This window comes from Saccoglossus kowalevskii, chromosome 18, assembly GCF_978046115.1.
Source record: "Saccoglossus kowalevskii chromosome 18, keSacKowa6.1, whole genome shotgun sequence".
Classification (NCBI taxonomy): Eukaryota; Metazoa; Hemichordata; class Enteropneusta; family Harrimaniidae; genus Saccoglossus; species Saccoglossus kowalevskii.
In genome coordinates, this window is record NC_140658.1 from 29,074,732 (window position 1) to 29,098,920 (window position 24,189).

A 24,189-nucleotide genomic window follows, 5' to 3' on the forward strand; every position below is an offset into this window, starting at 1 on the left:
TAATGTGTATATGGGTTATAAAGTGTGAATGAGTTTTTATAATGTGTATATGGGTTATAATGTGTGAATGAGTTTTTATAATGTGTATATAGGTTATAATGTGTGAATGAGTTTTTATAATGTGTATATAGGTTATAATGTGTGAATGAGTTGTCCCAGTTGTGCCCAAAACAATTAAACTCGTATAAAAACGCAACAGTCTTCTTGTGATCCTGGGGGCTGCCATCTTGTCTTAGACTTTAACTATCATGACCTATCAAGTTCGGCAGTCTTCGTAGATCTTCGTACACGTTCGAAAAGCAGAGATTTAATAACCTTCTGAATAATTTGGATCTATATGCAAATAAATGGAGACTAAAAGTTAATAATGATAAATCTAAAGTAATGGTATTTAGGCGTGGGGTTAGATTGAAATCAACTGAGCAATGGTGGCTTGCAGGACATAAACTAGAAGCTGTTTCTTATTATAATTATTTGGGTATAGTATTGTCGAGTTCTGGGCTTTGGAACTATGCCCAGTCTAGTTTGACCAAAAAAACGTCAGGATCGTTGTTTGCGATTAAGAAAAGTATTTCGCAATTTGACGGTATTGATGTAAATATTGCATTTAAAATCTTTGATGGTAAAATCCTACCAATTTTAATGTACGCTAGCGAAGTCTGGGGCTTTCACAATGGCAATCAAGTTGAAATTATACAAAACAAATTCTGTCGACTTATACTGAAAGTATATCATAATGCACCAAATTTGGCTATAAGGGGGGAGTTAGGTAGGTTTACTATTAAAACGTTTAGACTTATTAGGATTATTAAGTACTGGCTTCGCATTTTATCATTACCTCGACACAGACTAGTATATTTATGTTACATGTTTCAGTACCATGAAGCAGAAAGGGGTAAAAAGTGTTGGGCCCTGAATTTAAAAATGTTACTACTTTCTTATGGCCTGGGTGAGGCATGGTACAACCAAGGGGTGGGGGAACTCTGAATACTTTGTTAAGCTTTTCAAACAGCGATGCTTGGACATTGATATTCAACATTGGCAAAGTGGACTCGAGCTATTTCCGAAGCTGTGCTTTTATAGAAAATTTAAATATATATTTGGTCAAGATAATTATTTTAAAACAGTCCAAAAAGACCGTTACAGGGAAGCATTGTGTCGCCTAAGAATTTCTGCCCATTGTCTACGTATTGAAACTGATAGAAAATTCCATAATACACGCACAGAAAGAGTTTGTATTTTACGTAATACCAATTGTGTAGAGGACGAGTACCATTTTTGCATTATCTGTCCGTTTTACCAAGAGTTGAGATATAAATACATCCCAAGTTATTATTATACACTTCCCTCACCCGAAAAAAATTATATCACTATTACAATTACAAAATGTAGTAATCTTGCGTAACATTTCTAAATTTATTTTTCTCGCCACAAAAAAACGTAATACAATTATTTTGGTCTGACAGTTCATGTTCTTTTCATATTTTCTTGTTCTTTTTCAGTCACTGTAAAATGATATTGTCCTCTGAAACATGTCATGTAATTACAATGAGTATACCTTGAGGCCGGAGGCCTACAGTATTATGAATAAATTTATTATATATGAAAATATTGGTAAGAACATGCCTGACACAGATTCAGCGCTCACTAAACAGGTTATCGTACATGTTAACCAGCAATATGCCAGATTAATTTAATCAGTCAGTGCACCATCTTGGGTTCCCCCATCTTGACTGGTACGTGATCCACACATGACCAACTGTTTTTCACGATGCTTGGAAACAAGTCACATAACATAATTATTCTACTTTTTTTAGATAGATACCTTAATTATTGTTAACACAATCTACATTGAAAAAAACCCACGGACTACAACTATAAAGAAGACAAGAGAACATCAAATAAATACATAATTAGTACCCAGGTCAGGCCGCAAGATGGGAGTTTCATTACTGTGCAATGAACTGTCCGAGCAAGGACAAGTCAAGAAAAAGTTCTATTTTTTTTAACAGATCAGGTGTTGCTTCAAGAATGATAATGTTAATGAAATTATTATTATCAGAAAATTTCTGTGATTGGCCATCTAATTTTACCAATGATTTTCCATAGTTACAATCATTGAAATCACTACCTGGTTCAGTTTTGTGACATACATTTCAAACTTGACTTGACAGAATCCAAGAAAAACCAAGGACAGCCCGAAATGTGACACCAGTTTGATTTAGACTTGAATGGTCTCAAAGATTTTGACATGTATATGCAAAGTTACTTAAAAAAGATATACTTGAAACCCACACACCTGACTAATCAGACGGATGTTCAAAATTCTGCCTTGCATATATCAATATACAGAGGAGAAAGAAGAAGAGTACAGCAAAAAGGTGACAGCAAAGAAAAGAAATAAAAAAAAATCGGACTAGCAAAAAGTTCATGATGGCTGCTTTCCAAATAAGAGTTCATTTCTTTTGCACCTGAAATTGCCAAAAAAAGAATACTGTATAAACGGAGAAAAATAACTCCCACAGATTTCAGAATATCTAACAATTATAATTTCAAACATACATCTGTATATCTGGGATACAAAGCCCAGTAGGTAATGTAATGGGTGCAGAAGCCTGCCGAGTGATTTTTTTATTATGATTTCGTGAAATAAGTCTCGAGAGTTGTAGACTTTGGTAATAGAGTTATCGGTAGTCACGATTACAAGCTCTTATTGATAAAGAGGACTAACATAACCATTCATTGTTTTATTTTTCTTTAACACATTAAACAGATTAAATGCAAGCAAAATATAAAGATGTGTTCAACCCCAACTTAGTTAGTGTGATTCGTCACAACTCCCGGGGAAATTTACCCCCCTCAAACAAAGCCATTGCAACATTATTTTTTAACACCCGTTTATAAATGCTGATTCCATACTGTAACCGTGTTGAATTTCAAGACTGGAAAGTATCGTAGTAAAAATATGAAATAGAACATGTTATATTAATACACAAGAAAAACATACCTTTGTGGCAAATCGCAATGATGATAACGTTTCCGAAACGCTCTCTTCTCTTGGAGAAATATTCACAATTATCAACCTATAGAAGAAAGAATGTTCACATTCTTTAGTTTAGATACAGTACACCTTTCCAGCTCATGCCCTCAAGTAATGGAAGAAATGTCAGGTTAAAACTCTTACTCTAAGGGTACAAAGATTGTGTGTTGTGACGTCATTTTTAGAAGAGAATAAGAAACACATTTGTGAATTTAAGGCTCAGATAAAAAAAAACAAACAAAAAACAGTAACATAAAACATTTATCATCCATTATTATACTCCACAACTAATCATTAAAAACATCGATAGATGTCTGTGTTCTCCCCAGCATTCAATTTGTGTGCGGGGCCGCCACGCTGCTTTTCCTGCCCCCCACTGTGGTCTTGAGCGCCACGGTGATTTTTTCATTGTTCATCCTGTGAACTGTATTACGAAATATAGAAAGAAATACGTAGCTATCAGTGATCTTGCCACGCTTCCGACCAGGACTATTGTCCGACGTACCGACCGACACGCATCCTGCCAGTCGTGGATTATAAGGTTTAGTGAAACACTTAAAATTCCTCAGAAGGAATTAAAATGGTTACACTAACTGCTAAAACACATATATAAAACATACAAATTTTACAAGAATTACTGTCTAAAGCAATGGTTTAAAAAATAAATCAACATACTACAATTACAAAAATATGATTATAATTTGTAAACAATAGACGTAGTCGCACGATGTGGTAGTGGCTTATAAACAATACAAGTTAATTTTGTAAAATTAGCACCTCTTTGTTCGTAAGTAAATACTTTGACGATCGACACAGTCTTTAGATTGAAAGCTAACATTTTTTCAAAATCAATTCCACCCCGATATAACATGGGCAAAGCGGAGTTCACGATCAGTTTACGCCACTCAAGAAAAAAACGACGTGTTTATTGCGTGATTGGGTAAAATACATTTGAACTTTTATCATCGCGAATCATGTGAAAACTCTTCTTTCAAGACTTCTTATACCTTTTAAAAATTGCTTATCACCTATTTCGAAAACCATCATGCAGTTTTCATCTGAAATCCATACCAACACATCGTGCTACAACATCGCTTTACTTCCGCAATGTAATTTTTATGATCACTACCATTCGGAAAACTTTGGGTTCTGCCGGCATTACCATGCGGTATTCTGATTGGTTAATGGCGTTTTTGACCCATCGGGTCAAAGGACACATGCCAGTAAACTAATGCGTCACAATTATCATGGCGTCTGTGTTTTTCACCGAAGAGATTGAGTGATCAAAAATAATCGCTCTAATTTTACGTTTATTTCATATAAAACAAGTCATTGAAAATGACAGTCCCTGTTAAATTAAGTTCTCTTTGTGCTCGTCATATTAAAGTGGAGGGGTTGTCGCGAGCGTGTCCTTGAAACTTAAGTTCCAAGTGGCGTATACAACAGATTGTTTATTTACATCAAAACATGTGTTCCGTGTAGTAGTAATATGGCCAATAATAAAAACAGCCGTTATTCGGCCATCTTTGTTCTGATTATGAAACACACTGATATATATGATGTATGTGCCAAATACAAATGAAAATGGTACATAAATTGTGGAAATATAGTAGTAAGGCCAAAAAGTCAGATGGCTGTCAATCGGCCATCCTTAACCAGATTTTGAAACAAATTGTCATGGACATACATCCTAACATGTATAAAGTACATGTATGTGCCAAATTTGAATGAAAACTGACAGAGCACGTCTAAGATACCGCATGAAAAAAAATGAAAAAAAATGCCTGCCAGTCGACCATCTTTGATCCAATTGCGAAATAAATCGTCATGGACATGTATCCTAACATGTATAATCTATGTACCAAGTTTGAATGACAACTGACAAAACATGTCCAAAATACAACATTTTCAAAAAACAAGATGGCTGCCAGTCGGCCATTTTGAATCGAATTGCTAAACCACTGCATGTGCATATGTCCCACATAAGGTACTAGGCACATGCAAAGAATGAACGGAATCAGTCCACAGGATTCTGAAATATGACTGGACAGACTGAGGGAGGGACGGACGAACACACGGATGGACGGACAGACTCAGGAACTCACGGACGGTCGGGACATGTATCCTAACATGTATGACCTATGTACTGAATTTGAATGAAAACTGACAAAGCATGTTCAAAATACGACATTTTCAAAAAACAAGATGGCTGCCAGTCGGCCATCCTTGATCCAATTGTGAAATAAATCGTCATGAACATGTATCCTAACATGTTTAATCTATGTACCAAGTTTGAATGAAAACTGACACAGCATGTCCAAAATACAACATTTTCAAAAAACAAGATGGCCGCCAGTCGGCCATTTTGAATCGAATCGCCAAACCACTGCATGTGCATATGTCCCACATAAAGTACTTAGCACATGCAAAGAACGAACGGAATCGGTCCAAGGGATTCTGAGATATGACTCCGGACGGACGCACGGACGCACAGACAGACGGAGACCGAATTATATGTCCCCGTTTTCGGACTTCGTCCGAACGAGGACTAAAAAGAAGTAACATTTTTTGCGTGGCATGACTGAGTAAGAGGAATTATTGGTATAGCCGGTGTATAACATCGTGAAGTAAGTTAAGTCACGTCGTAACTTTGATGATCGTTTGGAAGTTTTATTTGTTCGTTCATTAATGTAAATGTAAACGTCCTAGAAGCTGATGGTACAAATAATGAACAATTGTTTGAAGGAGAATGTTTTTGTAGTAAATAAGATCATGGAAGTCGAGAACATATTCCTGGCTGAAACGTTTCAAATGCGTTTCATTTAGTCTTTTACAATCTATTTCTTTGTTTGTTTGTTTGTTTGTTTTTAATAATCTGCAGCATTTGCATTTCAGTTCGACAATTTTTCATTTTTAAATTCAAACTCTTCTATTTTGACTCCAATAGAAAAAATATTTACACTGTGACTGAGCTCATTAATATCCCAAAAGAATAGTGTTTATAACACTGTATGAAACAAATAAATATGTGCCACATTGTTTTTGAAAATATATGTTGTTTGTTATGTGGGTGTAAATGTGCTTTGGTCAATCTCTATTATTATATAAATGATATGCAAATCATATGCAAATTAGTCCGCAACAGTGGTTTAAATTTCTGGGCAGAACGCTGGATGTATTGATAAGAACCAGTAAACAGTGTTCGCCTTCATCACAAGATTAACTCACATCTGAATACACCCAAACTAAACCACTTTATATGAACATCATCTGCATATAATTAGAGTAGTCCAATGTATGCATATTGCACATCAATTCATCAGTGTATAGTTAGAGTAAAAGGCCAGCAGTCTTACAGCAATTCCAGGCGCTGATGTGACGCTGAGGTAGTGCTAGATGTTGATAACTTACTACAATAGGTTACACACTTTGTTTTCACATTTACATACGTTGTTACAAATAATGCAGACAGCATGTCTGCAAATTGAAGCGCACCGGAAGAAAGCTCCGCCCCATAAAAGTGGCAGTACACAAGTTTTGAATTTTTCCTCCAATAAACGATCGAGGCTCCCTTAGTTTCATGCTTCAATTTGCGTCACATGTTATTTCAGTGAGAAGGGTGCATAAAGTGGTGGAACTGTAAAGAACGTTAGTTACCCGTAGAGTTATTTTACAGAACCAGCTGACCGACTGATCATGACAGAATTATTTATCAAAGTGCATTGTTCCTACTATGGACATATCCGTATCACGCCGATGTATATACTGAAAGCTGCCTGCAACAAATGTCCTATGAAGACTTCATTCATTATATCAATAATGAAATTGAATAAATAAAAGTAGAATGGGTGTTATTCGATTATTAGTTCTCGACGATGAGAATCAAAAGGTTGATGTGTCACCAAAAATAATCATTTTAAAAAGGTTATCACAAGCAACACACGATCACACGTCCAGGGAGGGTTGCCGCCGTACATACAGTCTACAAGTAGTTTTTGTCGAATTTCCCGTCCGTAAATGCGCGGCCGCGATGTTTTATAATATTCGTCATAGTCTATAACGTTGTCAGTCAGTTTTTTAGTCGCAGATTGGTCGCTCTTACGCTTTCCTGGCAGGATACTCTCCGCAAATGACAGTCCACAAAATACAAATCGACAACCCTTGTTCTCACTTCAACTGGTTTGTTGACTCCTTGCTACTCCATCATGGTGCTTGTCGATTTGTAGACACAAAATCAACACGACGAACGACAAAAGTGAATGAAAGACCGACGCGCCTCAAAGTCTAGGTGTACCAAACTTTGTAGCAAAAATAGAAAACATTGTTGGCAATATCTGTCAATCATTCCTCTGATTTGCAGCCGATGTTTATATTTCTAGTTACAACTTCTGTAAATTTGAAAACAAAGTGTGTAACTTGTTGTAGTAAGTTATCAACATTTAGCACTACTTCAGCGTCAAATCAGTGCCTGGAATTGCTATAACATGATCGCCCTCAGTGGCGCTAGTTTGTCAACGACTGAAGAATGAAATGAACATTTTGCACCCCTCTAGGGTTTTCAGTCTAATTAAGAAAAAATATTGGTCTTCAAATGCTCTCTAAATTTGGAAATTTTCATTTCTGAAACAATGTCCCCCACCTACCCAAATAAAGGTCAAATTTTCATGGGTGGTCACCATACTGCAAGTTTGACAGTACTTTGGCAAGTATCTCATTTTACCAATTAGTAACTTGTACACTTATTAAATAAAATTACCAAATACAGTAAAATACTTTATTTTAGCTGGAATTAATTTTCGCTGAAAAGTTTTCGGATGTTTTGTATAGAATTTATTTTCACTAATTTTTGATGAGCTGAATGTGAAATATTGGAAAACAAGTCATTGTCAATGACACGTCCCCGTTCCGTTCATATTTGAGTGACATGTACATTGAAAGCAGATCATGACCGAAATCTCAGACCACTTTCAGTGGTCTGATCTGAAATGCACCTGCATATGTACAACACATTGTACTTAATCTGAACAAAATCCATCCATGCATGACTGAGATCCGGTTCCGGAAATGTGAAAATACGTGATTTTGAAGCATTTTCGGCCTTAAAATGGCCATCATGCAGCCATTGTTAAGCGGATCATGAAACAAATGCACATATCTATTTGTGACATGATGTACCATGTGTGTGTGAAGTTTGAACTTGATCAATCCAGACACGTCTCTGATACGGACCCAGAACTGAATTCTTTAAAATAAAATGGCCGCCAGTCGGCCATTTTGAACTTGATCCGAAAAAAAGGTCCTATTATGTTTAATGTATGTACCAAATTTGAACAAAATCCGTCCATGCATAACTGAGATCCGGGTCCGGAATGGTGAAAATGTGCGATTTCAAAGCATTTTCGGCCGTAAAGTGGCAGCTATTCGGCTATCGTTAATCAGATCATGAAAAAAATGCATGTGCATGTGTCCCATATAATGTGTGATGTGTGAGTGAAGTTTGAACTTAATCTGTCAATGCATGTTTGAGATACAGGTGATCACGGACGCACGGACGCACACAGGGCAAAACATAAGTCTCAGTTTTCGGACTACATCTTGCGTCTTGGAATTCCCTCCGAGCGAGTTCTGCAATAGATGGGTAAGCTTGCTATTACGGTACGGGATGTGAGGCTCCTTATTGGCCAATGCCATGATGACATTACCAAATTCGGCAAGACTCCTGTTGATATTCTGCGTCTCCTTCAACCTTTCCCCTTTCGAGTTGCTCTGCGAAAGCCGTTCACTGCCGGCCAAATCAACCAGATTCAAGGTACCTACAACAACAAAGGTGCTTTGGGTTAAGGGTAGTTGCATTTACGCTTTGCTTTAATACTAATATTCAATAAATTTTAATTTGATGAATTTAATTAGTGAAAACAATGAAAATCGTACATGCAAGGTCTAGATTTGAAAAATTTAATCTATTGACAGTCAAATAATCCTACAAAAAGATCTTGACTGATGAAGCTTCTAATCAATATTTTGTACATAATTCCATTACTGCAGAAGAGCATCTCAGATAAAAGCACATAAACAGTTTGTTGTATACTGACTGACTAAAATATCTTCTATTTTTTATGCACAGTAATACACAGTCAGCTGGCATACAGGTGATAATCAAATAAATGAAATTAATCTACTGATTGTTCCTATATGGGGGCAGTCATCTTAAATATGGCTTGAAACTAAAGAAAGGAACAAGTTGAGAAACTGGTTTTTGAGTTTCCTATAAATCAGAGGAATGATAGCAAACTTTTACAGGCATCCATTTGGACAACATAAGGTAACATAACATAACTGCTAAGATAATTTGGTCTAAAGAAATTCCATGCAAAGAACATCATCTAATTGCACTTTCCTTGGGTATTTCAAACCAAATACGTCATCTAACAGGAACGCCGTCGCTAATTGGCTCCTGAGTGGGATGACGATTTTGGTTTCAAAAATCCTGCAAATTAGGTTTTTGTATGCCAGAGATTTTTCCACACAATAACAATTAATTCGGTCAACTTTGTTAGCAGTTGGCCTAAAGTGAAAGTTTAGTATTATTTCTTTGAATTGTAGGAAACGAAAAAAACTCACCCTCACAGCTGTTTCCAGTAAGTTCGTTAACCCCCTTCAACCTGATGATAAATACAGAGTGTCTGTGAGACAACCTCTCGCTACATTTAGTGGCTGCTACCGCTCGGTTTTGTGCTGCTGTCTGTAGCAGGTCATTAATCTGTAATGATACGTGCACACTAAATTAAGTTGCATTAGAGTTAAGTTCCAATAGTTATATTTCACTTTTTCTTCGGACAGTGTCAATTCTCGGTATAGCTGTATTACACTTAAAAAAAGTCAGAAGTCGTGCGCTCAAATTACCCATTTTGTATGTTTCCATACTAGGTTTAAATAGAAAATTCAGAAAAGTCAATTTTGTTGCAAAACTGACATTTTGACTTCAAAGAATGAGACAATTTAAATTAACATGCGCCTATATATACATGAACATAAATAAACCATGAATAAGAAACTAGTAAACAATTTTGAGCCACAATATGTTATTGTACATTTGAGATAGATGTATATATGATATATGTGTAAAATACTGATAACGTTAACACTACCTGTAACCAGCTTAGCTGAGCACATTAAAGACAAGGATCGGACGATATGTGCATGATAAATTGTGTATTAGTATAATTGTACTAAACAAAATTCTGAGTTAGAATTGCGAGAAAATCAACTTATGTCTGTTCTAAATTTGAAGATAATTGTGCCAAAAGTTATGATTTACATTTTTTAGTCAACCAAAATAGATGGAGTTTTCTATCTTGGATTGATCAAACGAAAGTTAGCATGCAATGCTAATTTTGAGAGGAAATAAAACTTTGGATTGAAGAATCAAAAATGAATGTGTGACTGAATAATAAAGACATTTCTTTTTTCATGAACAGGACATTTCACTAATAATGCTGCATTATACCTGTCTTTCATTGCTAAGTGAGACAACGGTCAGATTAGTCACTTCTACTTCAGAGCTTTTATTCCGGATAACTTTATCTCGTGTTTCCTGCTATTGGCAGGTCCCAGCAAATCACGGATCGTTTCATTGTAGATTTCAAGGAAACAGGCTTCCATTTCATACTATTATAGAACAAGAAAATAAAGTTAAATGTACAACCTCAATACAGGGTGACTAGAAAAAGGTACGGTATAAAGCGTGGTGGTCGTCGCGCAGCGCGTGTTCGAATTTCATGTAAATAAACAATGTATTTTACACGCGTTGCATACGACGCTATGAGTCCCATATCGAACAGAACGCGGCACGACGACTGCCGCCCTTGATACAAGGCTGGTATAAAAAGAATAATGAGTAAATAAGAGCTGAATTGCCAGCAAAGTTCTACAAACACTTAGTATTATTGCTAAAAAAAAGGCGCCAAATGAATGAAATAAATTGGGGGATAACAAACTAGTTTCCATGGAAACTGATAGCAGTATAGCACTAAACCTTACCCCAAGCAACAATTGTGAATTGGATGTTGATCAAAAGGCATAAAACTTGCGTTCATAATTCATGATGTAATGATACTACTAAAATTGTATCTTCAGACTTTCAAACAACCATAAAACAACTTCCAAAAGCAGATTCCTAATTCAGAAGTGTTGCCATGGCAACACTTTAGGTATACTGTACCTTCCATCCCATGTCTTTCAAACTTTCACAACTGTCAAATATCTGTGACGCTGCTCAAGGAATGATACCACGCGTTTCTGTAGTACAGTTATCCGGACCTACCATAGTGAAAGTTTTACCTGAGCCAGTCTGTCCATAAGCAATAATGCACACATTGTAGCCATCGAGGGCACTCTGAGAAGAAAATGTATAAATGGCATAGAAGATTATAACAAGCAAATCTATAATATTTTAAAGTGTAGTGAAAATATCTAACAGCACTTCAGATGGCCAGCTGCAATCTACAGTTATAACACCATTTGCCTCAAGCCCAACGTTTTAATTGTGATGCAGACAATTTTCATTTACTGGGTTTACTAGACAGGAACTCTTTACAAATAAAATATTTGATGCATTTACTATTAAGTGAACAGTTTTTTTTAGAAAGATTATGTTCTTGCATGATCCATGTGGATAGTAAACTTTCCACTCGCTATATAAAAATGGTGCAACACCACCCTGGATTTGAACAATTTCCAAATCGACAAGCAGTTCCGATGCATGGTCACTACTGAATGAGCCAAGCAGGTTATATGTGGGTTGAATGCGACACATAGTCCACTACAATAGGTACACGAAACAGGTGTGATTTCACCAGGTCATTGGCCTCTTGTCCTAGACAAAAGAATTTATGTAACACAGGTACCACCCAAAACTTGCAGTATACCTTTGTTACTTCCTACTCAACCACAATTGTTTATTAACTGATTAACTGATGAAGTTCTTCATGTAAAAAAAAAAATAAAACCTGCAACTGACTTCTTACCTGCACAAGATGCGATATCTCATCAAATACGTCATTCTGTGACGTTTCAGGACTGAAAACTCTGTCAAAGGCGAACTCGTATTTTGAAGCTTTTTTTTCTGACCTCCAACTGCACTCTATCAGGGAAAAGATAAATATATACCAGTTAGTTCAGTTCTAACTATTAACAAGCAATTTCCCCGCTGTTAGCAATGCACATTTCAATTAAAGAACTGAAGATATCATTAAAAAATGAGTAAATCTGAGAGAGGTCTACCCAAAGTACCTATATGTATCGGACTGTTTTCAAAAAGTATTTGAAAATATCGTTATTATAAAATATGCAACAAAATATTCATCAAAATTAGATAATTGAAAATATCATCACGAAATGAACAAATCTGAGAGGTCTGCCGTAGGTAATTTTCAAGAAGAAGTCGAAAAAGGAAAAAGCTGACATGGATGACAACGCACGGCGTAGCTAAAAATGTCAACAGAATACATTCTTATAAGTCGAGTCAACTCGTGGCAGATTATTCTGCAATGTTGAAAATGACACATGTGTGGACAGCATTGACATCCAGATTGACAATTACCACATTTGGATGTGTCATCTAGAATACAAGAACATCTTTCAAAACATAACCTTTATTGATGGATGACTGCAGATCAATATCCTCGCTTTTAACGGTCTTAGTGTCAATCATTCAACGTGCTTCATCACTAGATACTTACGATATGCAAAATAGAAGCAGTATATAGAAACTGGAGGGGTTAAAGGTCATGTCATGACTTGTTTTGAAATAAATATTATGCATGATTATGCGATATGCACAGAGTTGAACTTCTTCAGTTCTATGGATTCTCAGAGCACTCACATGTTTCATTGGTAACCATGCACTGGTTCAGACATCAGTAAAACTAATTAGCTAATTACTTAGGAATAGAAATAGGTACAAGTGGATTTTAAACCCCAAAACTAACTACACATAAATCCAAAACTAAGGCACGCAAAATGTTACTGTGGTCGTCAATTTGTGTCGTACACCTAACCAGCTGGTTGGCCGTCAATACAGCTGTGTTGCAAGTAATGTCGTCTCCAAAACTGACAACAATTTACTGGCTTCCTGAAAAAAAAACCACACTGCTGTATCATGTGCCAATACAAAACAGTTAGGTGTACATATTTTGTGACCACAGTAATAAACAGTTGTTCAGTCATTGGTGCCATCATTAACATTAATATTTGGTATCTGGTGCCTATAACTAAATACCGGTACACGCACATGACTTGGGTTTACCTGGCATTATTATCACAAATAAAAAAAGATATACCTCTTCAGCTGGTTTTTGTTAGGGAATGCAGCAATTGGAGTGACATGATATCACATTTTGTAGTAAATTTAAAGCCACTTACCGAAGTTTTCGCTCCAATGAACGAACCTTTTCTTCAGTTTCAAGCTGTTGCCTCTTTTGCTCTTCGTGCAAGACTCTTTCTTGAGTTTCAAGCATCATTTGCTGCGTATCCAGAAAACTTACCATACAATCCCACGCAGCTCTTTTGCTGGTTTTACTATTAGCGCCTATGATGCATAGAGAAGCAAATTATTTTACCATTTTAATTAAAATCTTGTTATTTGAACATAAAATCTAGTAATTGTTTTCGGTATAAAATACTGTTTCAGGCATTCATGATCAACAACTCATGGAAATGTGCAACGAAATGGTAGCAAAGGCAATTTAAAAGCAGTCTTATCCATTCAAAAGGGAATTTAGTGTGTATTGCAAACTAGCAGAGTGCCACTAAAACATTTTTTTCCCAGCATTTGAAGCATATGTATGCGAGAGAAACTGACAACTTAGTGTTCATAGAAACTAAAAATCTTTTGTCATATTTCATTCTACAGACATCTTTAAAATTTTTCACCACCAGTCACAAATTCACAAAATAGTCCTGTTTATAGTCTGCACAAAAATTGCCAATTTTTAGAGTAAAAACTGAAAATTTACTCAATTTTTTTATTGGCTTTACAATTAGGGTTCATTTCCATAAACATTGAAAAACATAAGAAAAAAGTACAGACAAATTTGGGCGAGAAAGTCTGGTGGCAAAAAGGTTTACCCTAATATTGTAAGTTTCATTAACTATTACATTGACTTTACCACACAAGGGTTACTTCGCACTGACTTGAAAGCATTCCAATAATAGAACGACTCATTTAAGGCACAACATAGTAAAAGTTTAATCCAGTTGGTTCAACCCGGGACAGGTTTTCTACATTTTTCAACAAACTTTCCATGTTGGAATAAATATGGTAACCGTACACTATATTGAACTGACATTAGAAATTACATACCAGAAGGTGATGGAGCATTAGCAGCTTTGCTTGCTTGCAGGCAACCCACCGCAGACATAGGGGTAGCAGCAGCAGTTCTTGTAAGCGGTCTTGCAGCTGTATGAGGCGGTTTTGTATTTGCTGCATGGAGGACATTAATGACAGATTTAAGACTCATCCATTTTACAGACTTTGAAAGATTAAAAGAACTGACATAGCTAACTAGGCAAGAAATTTTAAAAGCTCTACAAATGTGCTATGATACGAGTGATAGATTACAACAACAAAATTACAAGCAAAAATTAAAAGGGTATCCAAAATAGTCACCATGGAAACAATGACTGCACCTTTCCTGAAGTATTAAAGTACCTGTGTAATGCCCACCAACATGTTTCCTAATTTAGAACTGTGTCCCACTGCAATGGACAGCCCATGTTCACCTAGGCGGATTTCAGGCAAGTGTTTAAAATGATTTGACTTTTTTTGCGATCCTGAATATCGCTTTATAGAAACCATTTAATTAGTATTATGTAAGAAGTAGCAATAATGTTGATAGTGACGCGAAAACGAAGCTTTGGACAAACAGGAAATTACGCAGCACTTGCACACTATTAATTGTTTTCATTTTCGCAGGCCGAATTTGTTTGGTGATTGGTGTTGAATGTCGAATTCTCAGCTCTGTTACCTTTACTTGCAGCTTGATCTGCGTAATAATTTATGGAATAAGAATCTGAGCTTTGGCTGTCAATGTGTTTCGACAAAGTAAATTTTTAATATGTCATAATTATGACACTCTGAATTTGTCTGTATATGTGTTGCTCTCAATTGTTTCTGTTATTCAACCAAATTGCCACTTGTTCTCGTCGTGACCCGACGCGTTCACCCATTTCAACAGAATGTCAATTCATTTCCACGCAGATGTTGTTTATTTAGTAACTGATTTGTTGGTTTTTTTAAAAATTATTTCTCTATTTTAAATGTTATAGTAAAACTCTATAGTTAAATGTTTAGAATGTCAAAATATGTTCTCGTTTTATTTTAATTTTGAATGTTTTTTTTATTCAGACGATCGATGAAATAAAACAGTGTAGTGACATGTGCAGCAACATTCTAAATAACGGGACAATTCAGCATTCCATACAATTTTGACAAACCCGGCGATGATCGACATAGGCGACATAGAGAGTTCTGAGGAAATACAAGTTGACACTTCCACTGACTACCATATAAGTAATTGTGTAGTCAAGACCAATCCTGTTGTAGTGCTTTCTAACTTGTTACCAACTCAAATGTTGTTCAATGACAGTGTACAAACGTGAGCCAGTGATGGTGACGATCACGGTGACCAGCTACGCCAGAAAGGACGTAACTCTAACTGAACCCTATGTGACAAACTTGATATTATGTGTTCATTATGGTCCATTCTTCCTCGACGAACAAGTACATAGTTGGCAATTTAGTGAAAGATAAGATAACTGTACGAGAAATGAACCTCATATACACGTAACGGCAATGCCAACTGCCCAGCAAGCCCCCCCCCCCTTACCAAGGGATAATTTATGCTTAGAAACATAAAAAATATTAATATTGATGTCCCAATAAATGATTTCAGAAAATAGCAGCCATTTCACGAACACATTAAATTCACATTTGATTTAAAAATTGCTGAGATGTATACAAAAACACCAATTCCTATAAAAAGCGCGCTCTAGTGAAACTCTGAAAAAAATGCCTAGACATTGTTTTAATCTGTAATCGTCTAACTATTAATACTACAGAAAAACGACTAGGCAACCAATCATAGAGGTCGATTTATACGCCACATTTTTAACCCATGTACATCATTTTGAAACCAAAGTGTTCGAGCTTTAGAGGACATGAATGATGTTTCATGGTTGAAAATTCAAAAACTAGATAATTCTCAGAGCCGTTATAAAAGCAAGTGAATTATAGTGTTGTAGTTGAAATAGTAAAAAAAAATCCATTGACAAAAATTGTTCAAGACTATGGTAAGACACTTTACCTGGTGGTGGTGGGGGGGGGGCTCCCTCTTTCTAATACTGGTAGAAGCTGGGGGTGTTGCAGCTCGCCTCCGCAGAGAGGTTGTAGGTCCTGGTTTCTTGTCTCTAAGACCAGACCCACTGGTTGACCTACCCCTAGGCCTACCACTACCAATGGGTTTTGGTTCAGGTTCGCTGAGATTTGTTCTTGGACTCTTGGCATCCTGCATTTGTGACTAGTAAAGTAAAGCACAAGTAATTGATTACAAATCTAAATCAAAGAAAGCTTAGAAAGAACTCCCGTGTGCTGAGAGTATTGTAGACACATTAAAAATTAATTCAAAATTACTTGTACATGAGATATTGATGGAAAAGCTGAAAACTAATTATGTAAATCAGGTAACTAATATGAACAGAACAGAACAAAAACAAATATGAATTATTATGCTAATTAGAGAATTTATATGAACAAATTTTAACCCAAAATTAATCAGGCCTGTATATTGTCCTAGAGCATTTATGTACCAAATTTTGTTCAAATGTGATGATCAGTAATTGAGATATCAGTGTTAATTAATTATATTAATTAGGTGATTAATAAGCATAAATATTTACCAAAAACTACTTGGGTTTCTGCATAGTTCTCTTTAAAAGTTTCATTAAAATCCAATTTGTGGTTCTTTATATATCAGTGGAACATTATGCAAATTAGGTAATTAATATCCAATTAAAACTAATCAGGTCTCTGCATAATCCTAGAAGATCTATGTAGCAAGTCTCATTGAAATATGATGATTACTACTTGATATATCAAAAGCTGAAAATTAATTAATTATGCAAATTAAGTAATTAATATGTACTCATATTACCCTAAAAACTATCATGGCCTGTGCAGTGTCCTATGACACCTATGTACCAAGTGTCATTGAAATGTGATGATTACTACTTGAAATATCAAAAGCTGAAAATTAATTAATTATGCAAATTAGCTAATTAATATATACTGATATTACCCTAAAAACTATCAGGTCTGTGCAGTGTCCTATGACATCTATGTACCAAATTTCATTGAAATGTGATGATTACTACTTGAAATATCAAAAGCTGAAAATTAATTAATTATGCAAATTAGGTAATTAATATGTACTGATATTACCCTAAAAACTATCAGGTCTGTGCAGTGTCCTATGACATCTATGTACCAAGTTTCATTGAAATGTGACAATCACTACTTGAAATATCAAAAGCTGAAAATTAATTAATTATGCTAATTAGGTAATTAATATCTACTGATATTACCCTAAAAACTATGAGGTTTGTGCAGTGTCCTATGACATCTATGTACCAAGTTTTATTGAAATGTGATGATTAGTACTTGAGATAGTGGAAAAGCCGAAAATTGATTAATCATTATGCAAATTAGGTAATTAATATTGGACAGATTTTTGCCCAAAACTAATCAAATCTGCGCATTAGTTTGGAGCATCTGTGTGCCAAGTTTCATCAAAATCAAATGAGTGGTTCTTTAGATATCAGTGGAACAGTCATGGAACAGCTAAAAATCAGCTAATTATCATGCAAATTAGGTAATTAATATGCATGGATTTTTACCAAAACCTAATCAAATCTGCGCATTGGCCCAGAGCATCAAAAACTGATGTATGGTTCTTGAGATATCAGTGACACACACACACCCACACACACACACACACACACTGCAAAGATTTCCTTTTTGTGCTTCGCACACGGGAAGTCAAAAAACACAATTCTTTCAGTAATACAATACACATGACTACATACAGAAATAAGTATTGACAATGCACAGTTTCTTATGATGTTTCTACTAGTAGGCAATCTTTATAAAAGCTACATATACACACTAAGAAGATAAATAATTCATTCACAATGTACATACTTCGTTAAAATCACCACTTGCAGCCCTCATTCTTTTATTGTCATCTGAAGGGATCGGTAGACGACTTGTCGATTTGGGCACCACCGGCACTACTGCAGTACCATTGTTCATCGCCATTGGAGTTGTTGGTCCCTGATGAGAAAAAAATAAATAATTGCAAAACGCAAGAATCACGGTATATTTTAATTAAAGCAGACTAGAACCATGTGACTTGGTACATTACACGGCAGGGTGGATATAGTACAAGAGAAATATAAAAATTCAATGTTTGATGCAGTTTAGTCACATGACTGGCTGATAATCTAATGTACACAAAAGGCTTAAGTTCTGGCTGCTTGACTACAGCGTCATGTCTGAAATATTGCAGTCTATGACAGATAGAGAGCTCCTCAGATAGCCGATAGAACAGACAAATAAGGAGACCAAAATATGAATGCCCAATCTGTTTTGCACAAATGCAAGCATTAATTCATACAAATGGGATATAATCGTCAGCAAGTATTCAAATTCCATGTATTTTGTCTCAAAACAAAATGAAATCCAACTTATTTAGTCCATAAAAGCATCTGTCATTTATGCCAGCTTTTTACTCTTCTCTTTCAAGTATGTGTGGGATGTGTTCTGTAACTCTCCCAATAGAATCTTCTACAAAATTCCCGTATACCAGAGGACATCACCACCATATCTACCATGGCAACACTAGTTGCATGTGGTGCTTTACAAAGTGTTACTGGATTAAAAATTCTAAAATAAGCTAAGACTGATGTCGGATAAAGTGAAAAACAGAAAAGAAAATGACAATTTTCTCTGACAAATTGTATTTAAATTTTTGATTTCATGTAAATGCTAAGATGTTTATAGATTAAAATGTTGTTTGTTTTAACATTTGATACCCATACTGATTATACTGATAACCAACAAATTAATCATGATTGGTTCATGATAAAAAAAATGTTAAATTTATGCCAATCGTCAACGTAAGTGTTTAGTAAAAGTTGCTATTATTGATGAACAAATTGAGTTTTTTTATTCTACACTGAACTTTTCATGATGTCCCTAAAAGATTCTGGGTACATAGATTGCATTTGTTTACAATCATACCTACTGCTAAAATTGACTAAGTGTTCAAAACGTCATAAAAAGACGCAGCCGAAGGTGCGCGACGCACAATCTTTTGGCTAGCTGTCAAACAACTTGTCAATTCAAAACATCAACACCGCAAAGTGAAAAAGTTGACACACGAAAAAAATAAAAGTTAACTCGCCAACCATATTTACTCTAAACCACATCATAATTTGAGCAGTAACTATGATCATTTACTTATACATGTACTTGGGCATTTGAGAGTAGTCACGTTCAGCCAAACTGTTTCATAGTATTATGGGTAATTGAGGGCCAGTACTGCATATTGCTTGTGCAACTTTGCACCGAAAATGATAGAAAGGTTTGGCGATGCTATTCTCAAAAGTGTTTTCAATTGGATTATTGATCGAACAGGTTTGAAAGATTAAAATAGTGACATTTGTACCAAAGCTAAGGACGGTAGTGGTCATGGAGTGTGTACCCTGGAATACTGTAATTAATAGTGAACAATTACTCACCTCTGCCATTCTGTTCCCAAAGTTAATCTATAAATTATCTGAACAAAAAAAAAGTCATAAGTATACTAGTATAGTATCAAACTTTCTCACCAATGCTTAAAATCACTATGGGTCATTCCAGTTTGTATCCACACCCCATACATGGATGGTTTTAATCAAAAATGTAACCCTCGGATTAGTTTTTGATAACTCCTCCCTGGAAATATACAACGGTGTTTTAGCACCCCGGAAAACATTTGTTTGCCAATATCTCCCTGAATGATCATTCCCCACGGAATTAAAAGTCCAAAATTTACCCCTTGGATTTAACATATAACTAAATGAATCTAATACAGTGACCCCTAGGGGAGGCCCGTAACAGAAAAAAAGTTGCCGATACAAACTGCAATAACCCAACCCTTCGGAAGCCCATAGTAAAATCATCATCCTGTGGAATTTATTTTTTTGACCCCTCCGCCTGGAACAGAAAAAGTACATTATTTTCTATCTATCTATAGTTTATTACGCAACTGTAATCTGCTGTGGATACAGTAAAGTAAAAATAGTGTAAAATAAAACAAATAAAAATAACTACAAAAAATAGTAAAAAAATAGTGTAAAATAAAGCAACTAAAAATAACTACAAATTTAAAAGTTCTAATAACTACAGAAAATCAGAAAGTAATAAAAATACAGTAAATAAAGTAAAGGTAAATGTTCTCCCTACCCAGGGGTTTACACAGGCGGTGCTTTGTATATGGTATTTTTAAGATATAGAGACTGAGCAATGTTATTTTCCATAATTTTTAAGAATACTATGTCTTTGTTCTTTTCACTTGAGGTAATTTCGCAGTTTTTCAGGAGGATTTTTCTTTCATTTTCATTTTCAAAATTTGTACCTATCGGCGCCGTCTGGGACGGACAGACAGACTCAGGAACTCACGGGCGGTCAGGACCTGTATCCTAACATGTATGATCTACTTATGTACTAAATTTGAATGAAAACTGACAAAGCATGTCCAAAATATGACATTTTCAAAAAACAAGATGGCTGCCAGTCGGCCATCTTTGATCCAATTGTGAAATAAATCGTCATGGATATGTATCCTAACATGTATAATCTATGTACTAAGTTTGAATGAAAACTGACAAAGCATGTCCAAAATACAACATTTTCAAAAAACAAGATGGCTGCCAGTCGGACATTTTGAATCAAATTATAAGTTCCCGTTTTCGGACTTCGTCAACTGTAGTTGAAGCATTGAAACTATATAGCGGACATAACTTCTCCAACGTGAAGTTATCTAGATTTTTTGCTTGATTCGACAACATGGCACATAGTTAAATTTTGGTGGAACGCTTTCCCGGGAACCTATATAAGTTCAAGTCACAGACTTGGCTGAAGCTAGCAGACACTCCCAGCAGACAGTGGAAGCTAGCAGACACACTAGCAGTCACAGTCTATGTCGCATACGATTTATTTACCACTTCAGTGTCACCAAGAACGTTCTAAAACCGCACTGTGTCTGGTTGGAATATTCTATATTTTTTTAGAAAATGGTTGAATAGGTAGTAGAACACTGTAGGAGGCAATAGAAGGTAATGGAGCATTCTAGACATTTGTAGTAAGTTCCAGACTCATTATGTATGCTGATGTAATGGTCTATTTATAGACAGTGGGGGTATATATAGGGGAGTTGTTCAGCACTGATTCAGATTGGAGATCTCGTTGAATTGTGTTGGAGTTTAAGTATCTAGTTATTGGAGTAGTGGAGTTTTACCGCGTTATTGTACTTGATGTTTGCAGAGTATAATAATACCAGTACCAGTCGAAACCTCATCTGTTGGCTCCGTGTTCGTATGTTATCATCGCCGCCAGGGAAGTCTTTATGTTACTGTTGCCATTTTGATATTTGATCCATCACACCTGTACTATACCAATTACGGTAATATTACGTTGCGTGTGACAGTCTATCAGGCATACCAATGCTTTGAATCAAAGTTTATCACATCTTTTTGCATCACATAATCATAGTTTTACATCAATATATTAATGTAAATGGCTAATATTCATTTAAACAGAGAAATTCTAACTAATGTACTCACTCCCCTGAAAGTGTATCTCTATGTGCGTGTATATAAAACACTATTCCCAATATTTTATTGAAAATATTGAGTGTGCACCTTAACCACTTATGTATCATGAAACATACATATATTGACTACAATTTGTCATAGGTGATATTTAATAATTAGCAGACAATTTTAAAATATGGAAATCATAATTGAGGTGGAACTGCCCTATTTTCTAGCAGACACTAATTAATTAAGACGCTAATTACAGTAAAAATATTGAGTGTGCACCTTAACCACCTATGTGGTATGAAACATACATGTATCGACTACATTTTGTGATAGGTGACATTTTAATAATTAGCAGACAATTTCAAAATATGGAAATCATAATTGTAGTGGAACTGCCCTATTTGCTAGCAGACACTAATTAATTAAGCCACTAATTACAGTAAAAATATTGAGTGTGCACCTTAACCACCTATGTGGTATGAAACATACATGTATTGACTACATTTTGTGATAGGTGACATTTAATAATTAGCAGACAATTTCAAAATATGGAAATCATAATTATGGTGGAACTGCCCTATTTGTTAGCAGACACTAATTAAGACACTAATTACAGTAAAAATATTGAGTGTGCACCTTAACCACCGACGTGGTATGAAACATACATGTATTGACTACAATTTGTGATAGGTGACATTTAATAATTAGTAGACAATTTTAAAATATGGAAAGAATAATTGTGGTAGAACTGCCCTATCTATTTGCTAGCAGACACTAATTAAGACACTAATTACAGTAAAACTATTGAGTGTGCACCTTAACCACTTATGTGGCATGAAACATACATGTATTGACTACAATTTGTGATAGGTGATATTTAATAATTAGCAGACAATTTCAAAATATGGAAATCATAATTATCTATTTGCTAGCAGACACTAATTAGGTCACTAATTACAGTAAACATATTGAGTGTGCAACTTAACCACTTATGTTTCATGAAACATACATGTATTGACTACAATTTGTGATAGGTAACATTTAATAATTAGCAGACAATTTTAAAATATGGAAATCATAATTGTGTTAGAACTGTCCTATTTGCTAGCAGACACTAATTAAGACACTAATAACAGTAAAACTATTGAGTGTGCACCTTAACCACCGACGTGGTATGAAACATACATGTATTGATTACAATTTGTGATAGGTAACATTTAATAATTAGCAGACAATTTTAAAATATGGAAATCATAATTGTGGTAGAACTGCCCTATCTATTTGTTAGCAGACACTAATTAAGACACTAATTACAGTGAAAATATTGAGTGTGCACCTTAACCACCGACGTGGTATGAAACATACATGTATTGACTAGAATTTGTGATAGGTAACATTTAATAATTAGCAGACAATTTTAAAATATGGAAATCATAATTGTGTTAGAACTGTCCTATTTGCTAGCAGACACTAATTAAGACACTAATTACAGTAAAAATATTGAGTGTGCACCTTAACCATCGATGTGGTATGAAACATACATGTATTGACTACAATTTGTGATAGGTAACATTTAATAATTAGCAGACAATTTCAAAATATGGAAATCATAATTATGGTGGAACTGCCCTATTTGTTAGCAGACACTAATTAAGACACTAATTACAGTAAAAATATTGAGTGTGCACCTTAACCATCGATGTGGTATGAAACATACATGTATTGACTACATTTTGTGATTGGTGACATTTAATAATTAGCAGACAATTTCAAAGTATGGAAATCATAATTATGGTAGAACTGTCCTATCTATTTGCTAGCATACACTAATTAGGTCACTAATTACAGTAAAAATATTGAGTGTGCACCTTAACCACTTATGTGTCATGAAACATACATGTATTGACTACATTTTGTGATAGGTGACATTTAATAATTAGCAGACAATTTCAAAATATGGAAATCATAATTATCTATTTGCTAGCAGACACTAATTAGGTCACTAATTACAGTAAACATATTGAGTGTGCACCTTAACCACTTATGTGGCATTAAACATACAGATATTGACTACAATTTGTGATAGGTGACATTTAATAATTAGAAGACAATTTTAAAATATGGAAACCATAATTGTGGTAGAACTGCCCTATCTATTTGTTAGCAGACACTAATTAATTAAGACACTAATTACAGTAAAAATATTGAGTGTGCACCTTAACCACTTA

General features: G+C 35.1%; 1 pseudogene; it reads right to left on the bottom strand.

Annotated features, from left to right (window-relative positions):
- Positions 1–1,693: 1,693 nt before the first annotated feature.
- On the bottom strand, positions 1,694–19,906 carry LOC144348379 (carboxy-terminal kinesin 2-like; annotated as a pseudogene).
- Positions 19,907–24,189: the final 4,283 nt, after the last annotated feature.